Source organism: Rhinoderma darwinii, chromosome 1, assembly GCF_050947455.1.
Source record: "Rhinoderma darwinii isolate aRhiDar2 chromosome 1, aRhiDar2.hap1, whole genome shotgun sequence".
In the NCBI taxonomy this organism is placed as follows: Eukaryota; Metazoa; Chordata; class Amphibia; order Anura; family Rhinodermatidae; genus Rhinoderma; species Rhinoderma darwinii.
Window position 1 is genome coordinate 254137381 of NC_134687.1, and position 15082 is coordinate 254152462.

Consider the following 15082-nt stretch of genomic DNA (forward strand, 5'->3'; position numbering starts at 1 on the left):
ATCCATAGTCCTTTTTAATCGATTGTGAAACAAAATCTAAACGACATAATACAAAGTCAACCGCACCACGGATTCCCAGACAGTCTCCCACACTGGTACTAACGAGGCCTTAAGCTGTGTAACTTCTGCGATCTGACGAGAGCAGGCACATTCAGCTTAGAATGTCCATTGCCATTAAAAGCCTTAATCCATAGTCCTATTTAATCTATTGTGAAACAAAATCTAAACAACATAATAAAAAGTCAACCGCACCACGGATTCCCAGACAGTCTCCCACACTGGTACTAACGAGGCCTTAAGCTGTGTAACTTCTGCGATCTGACGAGAGCAGGCACATTCAGCTTAGAATGTCCATTGCCATTAAAAGCCTTAATCCATAGTCCTATTTAATCTATTGTGAAACAAAATCTAAACAACATAATAAAAAGTCAACCGCACCACGGATTCCCAGACAGTCTCCCACACTGGTACTAGCGAGGCCTTAAGCTGTGTAACTTCTGCGATCTGACGAGAGCAGGTACATTCAGCTTAGAATGGCCATTGACATTAAAAGCCTTAATCCATAGTCCTATTTAATCTATTGTGAAACAAAATCTAAACAACATAATAAAAGGTCAACCGCACCACGGATTCACAGACAGTCTCCCACACTGGTACTAGCGAGGCCTTAAGCTGTGTAACTTCTGCGATCTGACGAGAGCAGGGACATTCAGCTTAGAATGGCCATTGACATTAAATGCTTTAATCCATAGTCCTTTTTAATCGATTGTGAAACAAAATCTAAACGACATAATAAAAATTCAACCGCACCACGGATTCCCAGACAGTCCCCCACACTGGTACTAGCGAGGCCTTAAGATGTGTAACTTCTGCGATCTGACGAGAGCAGGCACATTCAGCTTAGAATGGCCATTGACGTTAAATGCTTTAATCCATAGTCCTATTTAATCTATTGTGAAACAAAATCTAAACGACATAATAAAAAGTCAACAACACCACGGATTCCCAGACAGTCTCCCACACTGGTACTAGCGAGGCGTTAAGCTGAGTAACTTCTGCGATCTAACGAGAGCAGGCACATTCAGCTTAGAATGGCCATTGACATTAAACGCTTTAATCCATAGTCCTTTTTAATCGATTGTGAAACAAAATCTAAACGACATAATAAAAAGTCAACCGCACCACGGATTCCCAGACAGTCTCCCACACTGGTACTAACGAGGCCTTAAGCTGTGTAACTTCTGCGATCTGACGAGAGAAGGCACATTCAGCTTAGAATGGCCATTGCCATTAAGAGCCTTAATCCATAGTCCTATTTAATCTATTGTGAAACAAAATCTAAACAACATAATAAAAAGTCAACCGCACCACGGATTCCCAGACAGTCTCCCACACTGGTACTAGCGAGGCCTTAAGCTGTGTAACTTCTGCGATCTGACGAGAGCAGGCACATTCAGCTTAGAATGGCCATTGACATTAAATGCTTTAATCCATAGTCCTTTTTAATCGATTGTGAAACAAAATCTAAACGACATAATAAAAAGTCAACCGCACCACGGATTCCCAGACAGTCTCCCACACTGGTACTAACGAGGCCTTAAGCTGTGTAACTTCTGCGATCTGACGAGAGCAGGCACATTCAGCTTAGAATGGCCATTGCCATTAAAAGCCTTAATCCATAGTCCTATTTAATCTATTGTGAAACAAAATCTAAACAACATAATAAAAAGTCAACCGCACCACGGATTCCCAGACAGTCTCCCACACTAGTACTAGCGAGGCCTTAAGCTGTGTAACTTCTGCGATCTGACGAGAGCAGGCACATTCAGCTTAGAATGGCCATTGACATTAAATGTTTAATCCATAGTCCTTTTTAATCGATTGTGAAACAAAATCTAAACGACATAATAAAAATTCTACCGCACCACGGATTCCCAGACAGTCTCCAACACTGGTACTAGCGAGGCCTTAAGCTGTGTAACTTCTGTGTTCTGATGAGAGCAGGCACATTCAGCTTAGAATGGCCATTGACGTTAAATGCTTTAATCCATAGTCCTATTTAATCTATTGTGAAACAAAATCTAAACGACATAATAAAAAGACAACCGCACCACGGATTCCCAGACAGTCTCCCACACTGGTACTAGCAAGGCCTTAAGCTGTGTAACTTCTGCGATCTGACGAGAGCAGGCACATTCAGCTTAGAATGGCCATTGACATTAAATGTTTTAATCCATAGTCCTTTTTAATTGATTGTGAAACAAAATCTAAACGACATAATAAAAATTCAACCGCACCACGGATTCCCAGACAGTCTCCCACACTGGTACTAGCGAGGCCTTAAGCTGTGTAACTTTTGCGATCTGACGAGAGCAGGCACATTCAGCTTAGAATGGCCATTGACAATAAATGCTTTAATCCATAGTCCTTTTTAATCGATTGTGAAACAAAATCTAAACTACATAATAAAAAGTCAACCGCACCACGGATTCCCAGACAGTCTCCCACACTGGTACTAGCGAGGCCTTAAGCTGTGTAATTTCTGCGATCTGACGAGAGCAGGGACATTCAGCTTAGAATGGCCATTGACATTAAATGCTTTAATCCATAGTCCTTTTTAATCGATTGTGAAACAAAATCTAAACGACATAATAAAAATTCAACCGCACCACGGATTCCCAGACAGTCTCCCACACTGATACTAGCGAGGCCTTAAGCTGTGTAACTTCTGCGATCTGACGAGAGCAGGCACATTCAGCTTAGAATGGCCATTGACATTAAATGCTTTAATCCATAGTCCTATTTAATCTATTGTGAAACTAAATCTTAACGACATAATAAAAAGTCAACCACACCACGGATTCCCAGACAGTCTCCCACACTGGTACTAGCGAGGCCTTAAGCTGTGTAACTTCTGCGATCTGACGAGAGCAGGCACATTCAGCTTAGAATGGCCATTGACGTTAAATGCTTTAATCCATAGTCCTATTTAATCTATTGTGAAACAAAATCTAAACGACATAATAAGAAGTCAACCGCACCACGGATTCCCAGACAGTCTCCCACACTGGTACTAGCGAGGCCTTAAGCTGTGTAACTTCTGCAATCTGACGAGGGCAGGGACATTCAGCTTAGAATGGCCATTGACATCAAATGCTTTAATCCATAGTCCTTTTTAATCGATTGTGAAACAAAATCTAAACGACATAATAAAAATTCAACCGCACCACGGATTCCCAGACAGTCTCCCACACTGGTACTAGCGAGGCCTTAAGCTGTGTAACTTCTGCGATCTGACGAGAGCAGGCACATTCAGTTTAGAATGGCCATTGACGTTAAATGCTTTAATCCATAGTCCTATTTAATCTATTGTGAAACAAAATGTAAACGACATAATAAAAAGTCAACCGCACCACGGATTCCCAGACAGTCTCCCACACTGGTACTAGCGAGGCGTTAAGCTGTGTAACTTCTGCGATCTAACGAGAGCAGGCACATTCAGCTTAGAATGGCCATTGACATTAAATGCTTTAATCCATAGTCCTTTTTAATCGATTGTGAAACAAAATCTAAACGACATAATAAAAAGGCAACCGCACCACGGATTCCCAGACAGTCTTCCACACTGGTACTAGCGAGGCCTTAAGCTGTGTAACTTCTGCGGTCTGACGAGAGCAGGCACATTCAGCTTAGAATGGCCATTGACATTAAATGCTTTAATCCATAGTCCTTTTTAATCGATTGTGAAACATAATCTAAACAACATAATAAATAGTCAACCGCACCACGGATTCCCAGACAGTCTCCCTCACTGGTACTAGCAAGGCCTTAAGCTGTGTAACTTCTGCGATCTGACGAGAGCAGGGACATTCAGCTTAGAATGGCCATTGACATTAAATGCTTTAATCCATAGTCCTTTTTAATCGATTGTGAAACAAAATCTAAACGACATAATAAAAATTCAACCGCACCACAGATTCCCAGACAGTCTCCCACACTGGTACTAGCGAGGCCTTAAGCTGTGTAACTTCTGCGATCTGACGAGAGCAGGCACATTCAGCTTAGAATGGCCATTGACTTTAAATGCTTTAATCCATAGTCCTATTTAATCTATTGTGAAACAAAATCTAAACGACATAATAAAAAGTCAACCGCACCACGGATTCCCAGACAGTCTCCCACACTGGTACTAGCGAGGCGTTAAGCTGTGTAACTTCTGCGATCTAACGAGAGCAGGCACATTCAGCTTAGAATGGCCATTGACATTAAATGCTTTAATCCATAGTCCTTTTTAATCGATTGTGAAACAAAATCTAAACAACATAATAAAAAGTCAACCACACCACGGATTCCCAGACACTCTCCCACACTGGTACTAGCGAGGGCTTAAGCTGTGTAACTTCTGCGATCTAACGAGAACAGGCACATTCAGCTTAGAATTGCCATTGACATTAAATGCTTTAATCCATAGTCCTTTTTAATCGATTGTGAAACAAAATCTAAACGACATAATAAAAAGTCTACCGCACCACGGATTCCCAGACAGTCTCCCACACTGGTACTAGCGAGGCCTTAAGCTGTGTAACTTCTGCGTTCTGACGAGAGCAGGAACATTCAGCTTAGAATGGCCATTGACGTTAAATGCTTTAATCCATAGTCCTATTTAATCTATTGTGAAACAAAATCTAAACGACATAATAAAAAGTCAACCGCACCACGGATTCCCAGACAGTCTCCCACACTGGTACTAGCGAGGCCTTAAGCTGTGTAACTTCTGCGATCTGACGAGAGCAGGCACATTCAGCTTAGAATGGCCATTGACATTAAATGCTTTAATCCATAGTCCTTTTTAATCGATTATGAAACAAAATCTAAACGACATAATAAAAAGTCAACCGCACCACGGATTCCCAGACAGTCTCCCACACTGGTACTAGCGAGGCCTTAAGCTGTGTAACTTCCGCAATCTGACGAGAGCAGGGACATTCAGCTTAGAATGGCCATTGACATTAAATGCTTTAATCCATAGTCCTTTTTAATCGATTGTGAAACAAAATCTAAACGACATAATAAAAATTCAACCGCACCACAGATTCCCAGACAGTCTCCCACACTGGTACTAGCGAGGCCTTAAGCTGTGTAACTTCTGCGATCTGACGAGAGCAGGGACATTCAGCTTAGAGTGGCCATTGACATTAAGTGCTTTAATACATAGTCCTTTTTAATCGATTGTGAAACAAAATCTAAACGACATAATAAAAATTCAACCGCACCACGGATTCCCAGACAGTTTCCCACACTGGTACTAGCGAGGCCTTAAACTGTGTAACTTCTGCGTTCTGACGAGAGCAGGCACATTCAGCTTAGAATGGCCATTGACGTTTAATGCTTTAATCCATAGTCCTATTTAATCTATTGTGAAACAAAATCTAAACGACATAATAAAAAGACATCTGCACCACGGATTCCCAGACAGTCTCCCACACTGGTACTAGCAAAGCCTTAAGCTGTGTAACTTCTGCGATCTGACGAGAGCAGGCACATTCAGCTTAGAATGGCCATTGACATTAAATGCTTTAATCCATAGTCCTTTTTAATCGATTGTGAAACAAAATCTAAACGACATAATAAAAAGGCAACCGCACCACGGATTCCCAGACAGTCTCCCACACTGGTACTAGCGAGGCCTTAAGCTGTGTAACTTCAGCAGTCTGACGAGAGCAGGCACATTCAGCTTAGAATGGCCATTGACATTAAATGCTTTAATCCATAGTCCTTTTTAATCGATTGTGAAACAAAATCTAAACAACATAATAAAAAGTCAACCGCACCACGGATTCCCAGACAGTCTCCCACACTGTTACTAGCAAGGCCTTAAGCTGTGTAACTTCTGCGATCTGACGAGAGCAGGGACATTGAGCTTAGAATGGCCATTGACATTAAATGCTTTAATCCATAGTCCTTTTTAATCGATTGTGAAACAAAATCAAAACGACATAATAAAAATTCAACCGCACCACGGATTCCCAGACAGTCTCCCACACTGGTACTAGCGAGGCGTTAAGCTGTGTAACTTCTGCGATCTAACGAGAGCAGGCACATTTAGCTTAGAATGGCCATTGACACTAAATGCTTTAATCCATAGTCCTTTTTAATCGATTGTGAAACAAAATCTAAACGACATAATAAAAAGTCAACCGCACCACGGATTCCCAGACAGTCTCCCAAACTGGTACTAGCGAGGCCTTAAGCTGTGTAACTTCTGCGATCTGACGAGAGCAGACACATTCAGCTTAGAATGGCCATTGACATTACATGCTTTAATCCATAGTCCTTTTTAATCGATTGTGAAACAAAATCTAAACGACATAATAAAAAGTCAACCGCACCACGGATTCCCAGACAGTCTCCCACACTGGTACTAGCGAGGCCTTAAGCTGTGTAACTTCTGCGATCTGACGAGAGCAGGGACATTCAGCTTAGAATGGCCATTGACATTAAATGCTTTAATCCATAGTCCTTTTTAATCGATTGTGAAACAAAATCTAAACAACATAATAAAAATTCAACCGCACCACGGATTCCCAGACAGTCTCCCACACTGGTACTAGCGAGGCCTTAAGCTGTGTAACTTCTGCGATCTGACGAGAGCAGGCACATTCAGCTTAGAATGGCCATTGACGTTAAATGCTTTAATCCATAGTCCTATTTAATCTATTGTGAAACAAAATCTAAACGACATAATAAAAAGTCAACCGCACCACGGATTCCCAGACAGTCTCCCACACTGGTACTACCGAGGCGTTAAGCTGTGTAACTTCTGCGATCTAACGAGAGCAGGCACATTCAGCTTAGAATGGCCATTGACATTAAATGCTTTAATTCATAGTCCTTTTTAATCGATTGTGAAACAAAATCTAAACGACATAATAAAAAGTCAACCGCACCACGGATTCCCAGACAGTCTCCCACACTGGTACTAGCGAGGCCTTAAGCTGTGTAACTTCTGCGATCTGACGAGAGCAGGCACAATCAGCTTAGAATGGCCATTGACATTAAATGCGTTAATCCATAGTCCTTTTTAATCGATTGTGAAACAAAATCTAAATGACATAATAAAAAGTCAACCGCACCACGGATTCCCAGACAGTCTCCCACACTGGTACTAACGAGGCCTTAAGCTGTGTAACTTCTGCGATCTGACGAGAGCAGGCACATTCAGCTTAGAATGGCCATTGCCATTAAAAGCCTTAATCCATAGTCCTATTTAATCTATTGTGAAACAAAATCTAAACAACATAATAAAAAGTCAACCGCACCACGGATTCCCAGACAGTCTCCCACACTGGTACTAGCGAGGCCTTAAGCTGTGTAACTTCTGCGATCTGACGAGAGCAGGGACATTCAGCTTAGAATGGCCATTGACATTAAATGCTTAATCCATAGTCCTTTTTAATCGATTGTGAAACAAAATCTAAACGACATAATAAAAAGTCAACCGCACCACGGATTCCCAGACAGTCTCCAACACTGGTACTAGCGAGGCTTTAAGCTGTGTAACTTCTGCGTTCTGACGAGAGCAGGCACATTCAGCTTAGAATGGCCATTGACGTTAAATGCTTTAATCCATAGTCCTATTTAATCTATTGTGAAACAAAATCTAAACGACATAATAAAAAGGCAACCGCACCACGGATTCCCAGACAGTCTCCCACACTGGTACTAGCAAGGCCTTAAGCTGTGTAACTTCTGCGATCTGACGAGAGCAGGCACATTCAGCTTAGAATGGCCATTGACATTAAATGCTTTTCATCCATAGTCCTTTTTAATTGATTGTGAAACAAAATCTAAACGACATAATAAAAAGTCAACCGCACCACGGATTCCCAGACAGTCTCCCACACTGGTACTAGCGAGGCCTTAAGCTGTGTAACTTCTGCGATCTGACGAGAGCAGGCACATTCAGCTTAGAATGGCCATTGACAATAAATGCTTTAATCCATAGTCCTTTTTAATGGATTGTGAAACAAAATCTAAACGACATAATAAAAAGTCAACCGCACCACGGATTCCCAGACAGTCTCCCACACTGGTACTAGCAAGGCCTTAAGCTGTGTAACTTCTGCGATCTGACGAGAGCAGGGACATTCAGCTTAGAATGGCCATTGACATTAAATGCTTTAATCCATAGTCCTTTTTAATCGATTGTGAAACAAAATCTAAACGACATAATAAAAATTCAACCGCACCACGGATTCCCAGACAGTCTCCCACACTGGTACTAGCGAGGCCTTAAGCTGTGTAACTTCTGCGATCTGACGAGAGCAGGCACATTCAGCTTAGAATGGCCATTGACGTTAAATGCTTTAATCCATAGTCCTATTTAATCTATTGTGAAACTAAATCTTAACGACATAATAAAAAGTCAACCACACCACGGATTCCCAGACAGTCTCCCACACTGGTACTAGTGAGGCGTTAAGCTGTGTAACTTTTGCGATCTAACGAGAGCAGGCACATTCAGCTTAGAATTGCCATTGCCGTTGACACTAAATGCTTTAATCCATAGTCCTTTTTAATCGATTGTGAAACAAAATCTAAACGACATAATAAAAAGTCAACCGCACCACGGATTCCCAGACAGTCTCCCACACTAGTAATAGCGAGGCCTTAAGCTGTGTAACTTCTGCGATCTGACGAGAGCAGGTACATTCAGCTTAGAATGGCCATTGACATTAAAAGCCTTAATCCATAGTCCTATTTCATCTATTGTGAAACAAAATCTAAACAACATAAAAAAAAGTTAACCGCACCACGGATTCCCAGACAGTCTCCCACACTGGTACTAGCGAGGCCTTAAGCTGTGTAACTTCTGCGATCTGACGAGAGCAGGCAAACTCAGCTTAGAATGGCCATTGAGGTTAAATGCTTTAATCCATAGTCCTATTTAATCTATTGTGAAACAAAATCTAAACGACATAATAAAAAGTCAACCGCACCACGGATTCCCAGACAGTCTCCCAAACTGGTACTAGCGAGGCGTTAAGCTGTGTAACTTCTGCGATCTAACGAGAGCAGGCACATTCAGCTTAGAATGGCCATTGACATTAAATGCTTTAATCCATAGTCCTTTTTAATCGATTGTGAAACAAAATCTAAACGACATAATAAAAAGTCAACCGCACCACGGATTCCCAGACAGTCTCCCACACTGGTACTAGCGAGGCCTTAAGCTGTGTAACTTCTGGGATCTGACGAGAGCAGGCACATTCAGCTTAGAATGGCCATTGACGTTAAATGCTTTAATCCATAGTCCTATTTAATCTATTGTGAAACAAAATCTAAACGACATAATAAAAAGTCAACCGCACCACGGGTTCCCAGACAGTCTCCCACACTGGTACTAGCGAGGACTTAAGCTGTATAACTTCTGCGATCTGACGAGAGCAGGCACATTCAGGTTAGAATGGCCATTGCCATTAAAAGCCTTAATCCATAGTCCTATTTAATCTATTGTGAAACAAAATCTAAACAACATAATAAAAAGTCAACCGCACCACGGATTCCCAGACAGTCTCCCACACTGGTACTAGCGAGGCCTTAAGCTGTGTAACTTCTGGGATCTGACGAGAGCAGACACATTCAGCTTAGAATAGCCATTGACATTACATGCTTTAATCCATAGTCCTTTTTAATCGATTGTGAAACAAAATCTAAACGACATAATAAAAAGTCAACCGCACCACGGATTCCCAGACAGTCTCCCACACTGGTACTAGCGAGGCCTTAAGCTGTGTAACTTCTGCGATCTGACGAGAGCAGGGACATTCAGCTTAGAATGGCCATTGACATTAAATGCTTTAATCCATAGTCCTTTTTAATCGATTGTGAAACAAAATCTAAACGACATAATAAAAATTCAACCGCACCACGGATTCCCAGACAGTCTCCCACACTGGTACTAGCGAGACCTTAAGCTGTGTAACTTCTGCGATCTGACGAGAGCAGGCACATTCAGCTTAGAATGGCCATTGACGTTAAATGCTTTAATCCATAGTCCTATTTAATCTATTGTGAAACAAAATCTAAACGACATAATAAAAAGTCAACCGCACCACGGATTCCCAGACAGTCTCCCACACTGGTACTAGCGAGGCGTTAAGCTGTGTAACTTCTGCGACTTAACGAGAGCAGGCACATTCAGCTTAGAATGGCCATTGACTTTAAATGCTTTAATCCATAGTCCTTTTTAATCGATTGTGAAACAAAATCTAAATGACATAATAAAAAGTCAACCGCACCACGGATTCCCAGACAGTCTCCCACACTGGTACTAGCGAGGCCTTAAACTGTGTAACTTCTGCGATCTGACGAGAGCAGGGACATTCAGCTTAGAATGGCCATTGACATTAAATGCTTTAATCCATAGTCCTTTTTAATCGATTGTGAAACAAAATCTAAACGACATAATTCAAATTCAACCGCACCACGGATTCCCAGACAGTCTCCCACACTGGTACTAGCGAGACCTTAAGCTGTGTAACTTCTGCGAGCTGACGAGAGCAGGCAAATTCAGCTTAGAATGGCCATTGAGGTTAAATGCTTTAATCCATAGTCCTATTTAATCTATTGTGAAACAAAATCTAAACAACATAATAAAAAGTCAACCGCACCACGGATTCCCAGACAGTCTCCCACACTGGTACTAGCGAGGCCTTAAGCTGTGTAACTTCTGCGTTCTGACGAGAGCAGGCACATTCAGCTTAGAATGGCCATTGACGTTAAATGCTTTAATCCATAGTCCTATTTAATCTAATGTGAAACAAAATCTAAACGACATAATAAAAAGTCAACCGCACCACGGATTCCCAGACAGTCTCCCACACTGGTACTAGCGAGGCCTTAAGCTGTGTAACTTCTGCGATCTGACGAGAGCAGGCAGATTCAGCTTAGAATGGCCATTGACGTTAAATGCTTTAATCCATAGTCCTATTTAATCTATTGTGAAACAAAATCTAAACGACATAATAAAAAGTCAACCGCACCACGGATTCCCAGACAGTCTCCCACACTGGTACTAGCGAGGCCTTAAGCTGTGTAACTTCTGCGATCTGACGAGAGCAGGCAGATTCAGCTTAGAATGGCCATTGACATTAAATGCTTTAATCCATAGTCCTTTTTAATCGATTGTGAAACAAAATCTAAACGACATAATAAAAAGTCAACCACACCACGGATTCCCAGACAGTCTCCCACACTGGTACTAGCGAGGCCTTAAGCTGTGTAACTTCTGCGATCTGACGAAAGCAGGCACATTCAGCTTAGAATGGTCATTGTTATTAACAGCCTTAATCCATAGTCCTATTTAATCTATTGTGAAACAAAATCTAAACAACATAATAAAAAGTCAACCGCACCACGGATTCCCAGACAGTCTCCCACACTAGTACTAGCGAGGCGTTAAGCTGTGTAACTTCTGCGATCTAACAAGAGCAGGCACATTCAGCTTAGAATGGCCATTGACATTAAATGCTTTAATCCATAGTCCTTTTTAATCGATTGTGAAACAAAATCTAAACGACATAATAAAAATTCAACCGCACCACGGATTCCCAGACAGTCTCCCACACTGGTACTAGCGAGGCCTTAAGCTGTGTAACTTCTGCGTTCTGACGAGAGAAGGGACATTCAGCTTAGAATGGCCATTGACGTTAAATGCTTTAATCCATAGTCCTATTTAATCTATTGTGAAACATAATCTAAACAACATAATAAAAAGTCAACCGCACCACGGATTCCCAGACAGGCTCCCACACTGGTACTAGCGAGGCCTTAAGCTGTGTAACTTCTGCGATCTGACGAGAGCAGGTACATTCAGCTTAGAATGGCCATTGACATTAAATGTTTTAATCCATAGTCCTTTTTAATCGATTGTGAAACAAAATCTAAACGACATAATAAAAAGTCAACCGCACCACGGATTCCCAGACAGTCTCCCACACTGGTACTAGCGAGGCCTTAAGCTGCGTAATTTCTGCGATCTGACGAGAGCAGGCACATTCAGCTTAGAATGGCCATTGACATTAAATGCTTTAATCCACAGTCCTTTTTAATCGATTGTGAAACAAAATCTAAACGACATAATAAAAAGTCAACCGCACCACGGATTCCCAGACAGTCTCCCACACTGGTACTAGCGAGGCCTTAAGCTGTGTAACTTCTGCGATCAGACGAGAGCAGGGACATTCAGCTTAGAATGGCCATTGACATTAAATGCTTTAATCCATAGTCCTTTTTAATCGATTGTGAAACAAAATCTAAACGACATAATAAAAATTCAACCGCACCACGGATTCCCAGACAGTTACTAGCGAGGTGTTAAGCTGTGTAACTTCTGCGATCTAACGAGAGCAGGGACATTCAGCTTAGAATGGCCATTGACATTAAATGCTTTAATCCATAGTCCTTTTTAATCGATTGTGAAACAAAATCTAAACGACATAATAAAAAGTCAACCGCACCACGGATTCCCAGACAGTCTCCCACACTGGTACTAGCGAGGCCTTAAGCGGTGTAACTTCTGCGATCTGACGAGAGCAGGCACATTCAGCTTAGAATGGCCATTAAAATTAAAAGCCTTAATCCATAGTCCTATTTAATCTATTGTGAAACAAAATCTAAACAACACAATAAAAATTCAACCGCACCACGGATTCCCAGACAGTCTCCCACACTGATACTAGCGAGGCCTTAAGCTGTGTAACTTCTGCGATCTGACGAGAGCAGGGACATTCAGCTTAGAATGGCCATTGACATTAAATGCTTTAATCCATAGTCCTTTTTTATCGATTGTGAAATAAAATCTAAACGACATAATAAAAATTCAACCGCACCACGGATTCCCAGACAGTCTCCCACACTGTTACTAGCGAGGCCTTAAGCTGTGTAACTTCTGCGTTCTGACGAGAGCAGGCACATTCAGCTTAGAATGGCCATTGACGTTAAATGCTTTAATCCATAGTCCTATTTAATCTATTGTGAAACAAAATCTAAACGACATAATAAAAAGTCAACCGCACCACGGATTCCCAGACAGTCTCCCACACTGGTACTAGCGAGGCGTTTAGCTGTGTAACTTCTGCGATCTAACGAGAGCAGGTACATCCAGCTTAGAATGGCCATTGACATTAAAAGTCTTAATCCATAGTCCTATTTAATCTATTGTGAAACAAAATCTAAACAACATAATAAAAAGTCAACCGCACCACGGATTCCCAGACAGTCTCCCACACTGGTACTAGCGAGGACTTAAGCTATGTAACTTCTGCGTTCTGACGAGAGCAGGCACATTCAGCTTAGAATGGCCATTGACGTTAAATGCTTTAATCCATAGTCCTTTTTAATCGATTGTGAAACAAAATCTAAACGACATAATAAAAATTCAACCGCACCACGGATTCCTAGACAGTCTCCCACACTGGTACTAGCGAGGCCTTAAGCAGTGTAACTTCTGCGATCTGACGAGAGCAGGCACATTCAGCTTAGAATGGCCATTGACATTAAATGCTTTAATCCATAGTCCTTTTTAATCGATTGTGAAACAAAATCTAAACGACATAATAAAAAGTCAACAGCACCACGGATTCCCAGACAGTCTCCCACACTGGTACTAGCGAGGCCTTAAGCTGTGTAACTTCTGCGATCTGATGAGAGCAGGGACATTCAGCTTAGAATGGCCATTAACATTAAATGCTTTAATCCATAGTCCTTTTTAATCGATTGTGAAACAAAATCTAAACGACATAATAAAAATTCAACCGCACAACGGATTCCGAGACAGTCTCCCACACTGGTACTAGCGAGGCCTTAAGCTGGGTAACTTCTGCGATCTGACGAGAGCAGGCACATTCAGCTTAGAATGGCCATTGACTTTAAATGCTTTAATCCATAGTCCTATTTAATCGATTGTGAAACAAAATCTAAACGACATAATAAAAAGTCAACCGCACCACGGATTCCCAGACAGTCTCCCACACTAGTACTAGCGAGGCCTTAAGCTGTGTAACTTCTGCGATCTGACGAGAGCAGGCACATTCAGCTTAGAATGGCCATTGACATTAAAAGCCTTAATCCATAGTCCTATTTAATCTATTGTGAAACAAAATCTAAACAACATAATAAAAAGTCAACTGCACCACGGATTCCCAGACAGTCTCCCACACTGGTACTAGCCAGGCCTTAAGCTGTGTAACTTCTGCGATCTGACGAGAGCAGGGACATTCAGCTTAGAATGGCCATTGACGTTAAATTCTTTAATCCATAGTCCTTTTTAATCGATTGTGAAACAAAATCTAAACGACATAATAAAAATTCAACCGCACCACGGATTCCCAGACAGTCTCCCACACTGGTACTAGCGAGGCCTTAAGCTGTGTAACTTCTGCGTTCTGACTAGAGCAGGCACATTCAGCTTAGAATGGCCATTGACGTTAAATGCTTTAATCCATAGTCCTATTTAATCTATTGTGAAACAAAATCTAAACGACATAATAAAAAGTCAACCGCACCACGGATTCCCAGACAGTCTCCCACACTGGTACTAGCGAGGCGTTTAGCTGTGTAACTTCTGCGATCTGACGAGAGCAGGCACATTCAGCTTAGAATGGCCATTGACGTTAAATGTTTTAATCCATAGTCCTATTTAATCTATTGTGAAACAAAATCTAAACGAAATAATAAAAAGTCAACCGCACCACGGATTCCCAGACAGTCTACCACACTGGTACTAGCGAGGCGTTAAGCTGTTTAACTTCTGCGATCTAACGAGAGCATGCACATTCAGCTTACAATGGCCATTGACATTAAGTGCTTTAATCCATAGTCCTTTTTAATCGATTGTGAAACAAAATCTAAACGACATAATAAAAAGTCAACCACACCACGGATTCCCAGACAGTCTCCCACACTGGTACTAGCGAGGCCTTAAGCTGTGTAACTTCTGCGATCTGACGAGAGCAGGCACATTCAGCTTAGAATGGCCATTGACATTAAAAGCCTTAATCCATAGTCCTATTTAATCTAT

The 15082-nt window shown here is 41.7% G+C and overlaps 71 pseudogenes; all 71 read right to left on the reverse strand.

The window, feature by feature from the left end:
- Nucleotides 1-54: 54 nt before the first annotated feature.
- LOC142675974 (5S ribosomal RNA) lies at nucleotides 55-173 on the reverse strand (annotated as a pseudogene).
- Nucleotides 174-240: 67 nt separating this feature from the next.
- On the reverse strand, nucleotides 241-359 carry LOC142675985 (5S ribosomal RNA; annotated as a pseudogene).
- A 67-nt stretch (nucleotides 360-426) lies between these two features.
- Nucleotides 427-545, reverse strand: LOC142710886 (5S ribosomal RNA; annotated as a pseudogene).
- Nucleotides 546-612: 67 nt separating this feature from the next.
- On the reverse strand, nucleotides 613-731 carry LOC142737194 (5S ribosomal RNA; annotated as a pseudogene).
- Nucleotides 732-798: 67 nt separating this feature from the next.
- LOC142687534 (5S ribosomal RNA) lies at nucleotides 799-917 on the reverse strand (annotated as a pseudogene).
- A 67-nt stretch (nucleotides 918-984) lies between these two features.
- LOC142677403 (5S ribosomal RNA) lies at nucleotides 985-1103 on the reverse strand (annotated as a pseudogene).
- Nucleotides 1104-1170: 67 nt separating this feature from the next.
- LOC142694805 (5S ribosomal RNA) lies at nucleotides 1171-1289 on the reverse strand (annotated as a pseudogene).
- Nucleotides 1290-1356: 67 nt separating this feature from the next.
- LOC142702118 (5S ribosomal RNA) lies at nucleotides 1357-1475 on the reverse strand (annotated as a pseudogene).
- A 67-nt stretch (nucleotides 1476-1542) lies between these two features.
- On the reverse strand, nucleotides 1543-1661 carry LOC142735506 (5S ribosomal RNA; annotated as a pseudogene).
- Nucleotides 1662-1728: 67 nt separating this feature from the next.
- On the reverse strand, nucleotides 1729-1847 carry LOC142736161 (5S ribosomal RNA; annotated as a pseudogene).
- A 66-nt stretch (nucleotides 1848-1913) lies between these two features.
- Nucleotides 1914-2032, reverse strand: LOC142694894 (5S ribosomal RNA; annotated as a pseudogene).
- Nucleotides 2033-2099: 67 nt separating this feature from the next.
- On the reverse strand, nucleotides 2100-2218 carry LOC142737199 (5S ribosomal RNA; annotated as a pseudogene).
- Nucleotides 2219-2285: 67 nt separating this feature from the next.
- Nucleotides 2286-2404, reverse strand: LOC142673847 (5S ribosomal RNA; annotated as a pseudogene).
- Nucleotides 2405-2471: 67 nt separating this feature from the next.
- LOC142724284 (5S ribosomal RNA) lies at nucleotides 2472-2590 on the reverse strand (annotated as a pseudogene).
- Nucleotides 2591-2657: 67 nt separating this feature from the next.
- On the reverse strand, nucleotides 2658-2776 carry LOC142675455 (5S ribosomal RNA; annotated as a pseudogene).
- A 67-nt stretch (nucleotides 2777-2843) lies between these two features.
- On the reverse strand, nucleotides 2844-2962 carry LOC142733101 (5S ribosomal RNA; annotated as a pseudogene).
- A 67-nt stretch (nucleotides 2963-3029) lies between these two features.
- On the reverse strand, nucleotides 3030-3148 carry LOC142692896 (5S ribosomal RNA; annotated as a pseudogene).
- Nucleotides 3149-3215: 67 nt separating this feature from the next.
- LOC142676784 (5S ribosomal RNA) lies at nucleotides 3216-3334 on the reverse strand (annotated as a pseudogene).
- A 67-nt stretch (nucleotides 3335-3401) lies between these two features.
- LOC142681015 (5S ribosomal RNA) lies at nucleotides 3402-3520 on the reverse strand (annotated as a pseudogene).
- Nucleotides 3521-3587: 67 nt separating this feature from the next.
- On the reverse strand, nucleotides 3588-3706 carry LOC142675543 (5S ribosomal RNA; annotated as a pseudogene).
- A 67-nt stretch (nucleotides 3707-3773) lies between these two features.
- On the reverse strand, nucleotides 3774-3892 carry LOC142670467 (5S ribosomal RNA; annotated as a pseudogene).
- A 67-nt stretch (nucleotides 3893-3959) lies between these two features.
- LOC142738302 (5S ribosomal RNA) lies at nucleotides 3960-4078 on the reverse strand (annotated as a pseudogene).
- Nucleotides 4079-4145: 67 nt separating this feature from the next.
- LOC142681026 (5S ribosomal RNA) lies at nucleotides 4146-4264 on the reverse strand (annotated as a pseudogene).
- Nucleotides 4265-4517: 253 nt separating this feature from the next.
- LOC142716999 (5S ribosomal RNA) lies at nucleotides 4518-4636 on the reverse strand (annotated as a pseudogene).
- A 67-nt stretch (nucleotides 4637-4703) lies between these two features.
- On the reverse strand, nucleotides 4704-4822 carry LOC142702240 (5S ribosomal RNA; annotated as a pseudogene).
- Nucleotides 4823-4889: 67 nt separating this feature from the next.
- Nucleotides 4890-5008, reverse strand: LOC142674719 (5S ribosomal RNA; annotated as a pseudogene).
- Nucleotides 5009-5075: 67 nt separating this feature from the next.
- LOC142696264 (5S ribosomal RNA) lies at nucleotides 5076-5194 on the reverse strand (annotated as a pseudogene).
- Nucleotides 5195-5261: 67 nt separating this feature from the next.
- On the reverse strand, nucleotides 5262-5380 carry LOC142669449 (5S ribosomal RNA; annotated as a pseudogene).
- A 67-nt stretch (nucleotides 5381-5447) lies between these two features.
- LOC142709320 (5S ribosomal RNA) lies at nucleotides 5448-5566 on the reverse strand (annotated as a pseudogene).
- A 67-nt stretch (nucleotides 5567-5633) lies between these two features.
- LOC142705930 (5S ribosomal RNA) lies at nucleotides 5634-5752 on the reverse strand (annotated as a pseudogene).
- Nucleotides 5753-6191: 439 nt separating this feature from the next.
- LOC142737463 (5S ribosomal RNA) lies at nucleotides 6192-6310 on the reverse strand (annotated as a pseudogene).
- A 67-nt stretch (nucleotides 6311-6377) lies between these two features.
- Nucleotides 6378-6496, reverse strand: LOC142727215 (5S ribosomal RNA; annotated as a pseudogene).
- Nucleotides 6497-6563: 67 nt separating this feature from the next.
- Nucleotides 6564-6682, reverse strand: LOC142736621 (5S ribosomal RNA; annotated as a pseudogene).
- A 67-nt stretch (nucleotides 6683-6749) lies between these two features.
- On the reverse strand, nucleotides 6750-6868 carry LOC142665852 (5S ribosomal RNA; annotated as a pseudogene).
- A 67-nt stretch (nucleotides 6869-6935) lies between these two features.
- Nucleotides 6936-7054, reverse strand: LOC142729067 (5S ribosomal RNA; annotated as a pseudogene).
- Nucleotides 7055-7121: 67 nt separating this feature from the next.
- LOC142735507 (5S ribosomal RNA) lies at nucleotides 7122-7240 on the reverse strand (annotated as a pseudogene).
- A 67-nt stretch (nucleotides 7241-7307) lies between these two features.
- On the reverse strand, nucleotides 7308-7426 carry LOC142727226 (5S ribosomal RNA; annotated as a pseudogene).
- A 66-nt stretch (nucleotides 7427-7492) lies between these two features.
- On the reverse strand, nucleotides 7493-7611 carry LOC142667682 (5S ribosomal RNA; annotated as a pseudogene).
- A 67-nt stretch (nucleotides 7612-7678) lies between these two features.
- Nucleotides 7679-7797, reverse strand: LOC142737630 (5S ribosomal RNA; annotated as a pseudogene).
- Nucleotides 7798-7865: 68 nt separating this feature from the next.
- Nucleotides 7866-7984, reverse strand: LOC142702362 (5S ribosomal RNA; annotated as a pseudogene).
- Nucleotides 7985-8051: 67 nt separating this feature from the next.
- Nucleotides 8052-8170, reverse strand: LOC142736198 (5S ribosomal RNA; annotated as a pseudogene).
- Nucleotides 8171-8237: 67 nt separating this feature from the next.
- Nucleotides 8238-8356, reverse strand: LOC142736622 (5S ribosomal RNA; annotated as a pseudogene).
- A 259-nt stretch (nucleotides 8357-8615) lies between these two features.
- LOC142733966 (5S ribosomal RNA) lies at nucleotides 8616-8734 on the reverse strand (annotated as a pseudogene).
- A 253-nt stretch (nucleotides 8735-8987) lies between these two features.
- On the reverse strand, nucleotides 8988-9106 carry LOC142690119 (5S ribosomal RNA; annotated as a pseudogene).
- A 67-nt stretch (nucleotides 9107-9173) lies between these two features.
- Nucleotides 9174-9292, reverse strand: LOC142737670 (5S ribosomal RNA; annotated as a pseudogene).
- Nucleotides 9293-9545: 253 nt separating this feature from the next.
- Nucleotides 9546-9664, reverse strand: LOC142699954 (5S ribosomal RNA; annotated as a pseudogene).
- Nucleotides 9665-9731: 67 nt separating this feature from the next.
- Nucleotides 9732-9850, reverse strand: LOC142727237 (5S ribosomal RNA; annotated as a pseudogene).
- Nucleotides 9851-9917: 67 nt separating this feature from the next.
- On the reverse strand, nucleotides 9918-10036 carry LOC142676487 (5S ribosomal RNA; annotated as a pseudogene).
- A 253-nt stretch (nucleotides 10037-10289) lies between these two features.
- Nucleotides 10290-10408, reverse strand: LOC142736095 (5S ribosomal RNA; annotated as a pseudogene).
- A 253-nt stretch (nucleotides 10409-10661) lies between these two features.
- On the reverse strand, nucleotides 10662-10780 carry LOC142726545 (5S ribosomal RNA; annotated as a pseudogene).
- A 67-nt stretch (nucleotides 10781-10847) lies between these two features.
- LOC142732710 (5S ribosomal RNA) lies at nucleotides 10848-10966 on the reverse strand (annotated as a pseudogene).
- A 67-nt stretch (nucleotides 10967-11033) lies between these two features.
- Nucleotides 11034-11152, reverse strand: LOC142732721 (5S ribosomal RNA; annotated as a pseudogene).
- A 67-nt stretch (nucleotides 11153-11219) lies between these two features.
- Nucleotides 11220-11338, reverse strand: LOC142693810 (5S ribosomal RNA; annotated as a pseudogene).
- A 67-nt stretch (nucleotides 11339-11405) lies between these two features.
- On the reverse strand, nucleotides 11406-11524 carry LOC142706694 (5S ribosomal RNA; annotated as a pseudogene).
- A 67-nt stretch (nucleotides 11525-11591) lies between these two features.
- Nucleotides 11592-11710, reverse strand: LOC142703876 (5S ribosomal RNA; annotated as a pseudogene).
- A 67-nt stretch (nucleotides 11711-11777) lies between these two features.
- Nucleotides 11778-11896, reverse strand: LOC142725306 (5S ribosomal RNA; annotated as a pseudogene).
- A 67-nt stretch (nucleotides 11897-11963) lies between these two features.
- On the reverse strand, nucleotides 11964-12082 carry LOC142684765 (5S ribosomal RNA; annotated as a pseudogene).
- A 67-nt stretch (nucleotides 12083-12149) lies between these two features.
- On the reverse strand, nucleotides 12150-12268 carry LOC142729343 (5S ribosomal RNA; annotated as a pseudogene).
- A 241-nt stretch (nucleotides 12269-12509) lies between these two features.
- On the reverse strand, nucleotides 12510-12628 carry LOC142688999 (5S ribosomal RNA; annotated as a pseudogene).
- Nucleotides 12629-12695: 67 nt separating this feature from the next.
- LOC142688184 (5S ribosomal RNA) lies at nucleotides 12696-12814 on the reverse strand (annotated as a pseudogene).
- Nucleotides 12815-12881: 67 nt separating this feature from the next.
- LOC142679949 (5S ribosomal RNA) lies at nucleotides 12882-13000 on the reverse strand (annotated as a pseudogene).
- Nucleotides 13001-13067: 67 nt separating this feature from the next.
- On the reverse strand, nucleotides 13068-13186 carry LOC142679883 (5S ribosomal RNA; annotated as a pseudogene).
- A 67-nt stretch (nucleotides 13187-13253) lies between these two features.
- LOC142738386 (5S ribosomal RNA) lies at nucleotides 13254-13372 on the reverse strand (annotated as a pseudogene).
- A 67-nt stretch (nucleotides 13373-13439) lies between these two features.
- LOC142696327 (5S ribosomal RNA) lies at nucleotides 13440-13558 on the reverse strand (annotated as a pseudogene).
- A 67-nt stretch (nucleotides 13559-13625) lies between these two features.
- LOC142666782 (5S ribosomal RNA) lies at nucleotides 13626-13744 on the reverse strand (annotated as a pseudogene).
- A 253-nt stretch (nucleotides 13745-13997) lies between these two features.
- Nucleotides 13998-14116, reverse strand: LOC142736172 (5S ribosomal RNA; annotated as a pseudogene).
- A 67-nt stretch (nucleotides 14117-14183) lies between these two features.
- LOC142736781 (5S ribosomal RNA) lies at nucleotides 14184-14302 on the reverse strand (annotated as a pseudogene).
- A 67-nt stretch (nucleotides 14303-14369) lies between these two features.
- On the reverse strand, nucleotides 14370-14488 carry LOC142679175 (5S ribosomal RNA; annotated as a pseudogene).
- A 67-nt stretch (nucleotides 14489-14555) lies between these two features.
- On the reverse strand, nucleotides 14556-14674 carry LOC142687556 (5S ribosomal RNA; annotated as a pseudogene).
- Nucleotides 14675-14741: 67 nt separating this feature from the next.
- Nucleotides 14742-14860, reverse strand: LOC142736810 (5S ribosomal RNA; annotated as a pseudogene).
- Nucleotides 14861-14927: 67 nt separating this feature from the next.
- Nucleotides 14928-15046, reverse strand: LOC142733112 (5S ribosomal RNA; annotated as a pseudogene).
- Between the last annotated feature and the right edge of the window lie 36 nt (nucleotides 15047-15082).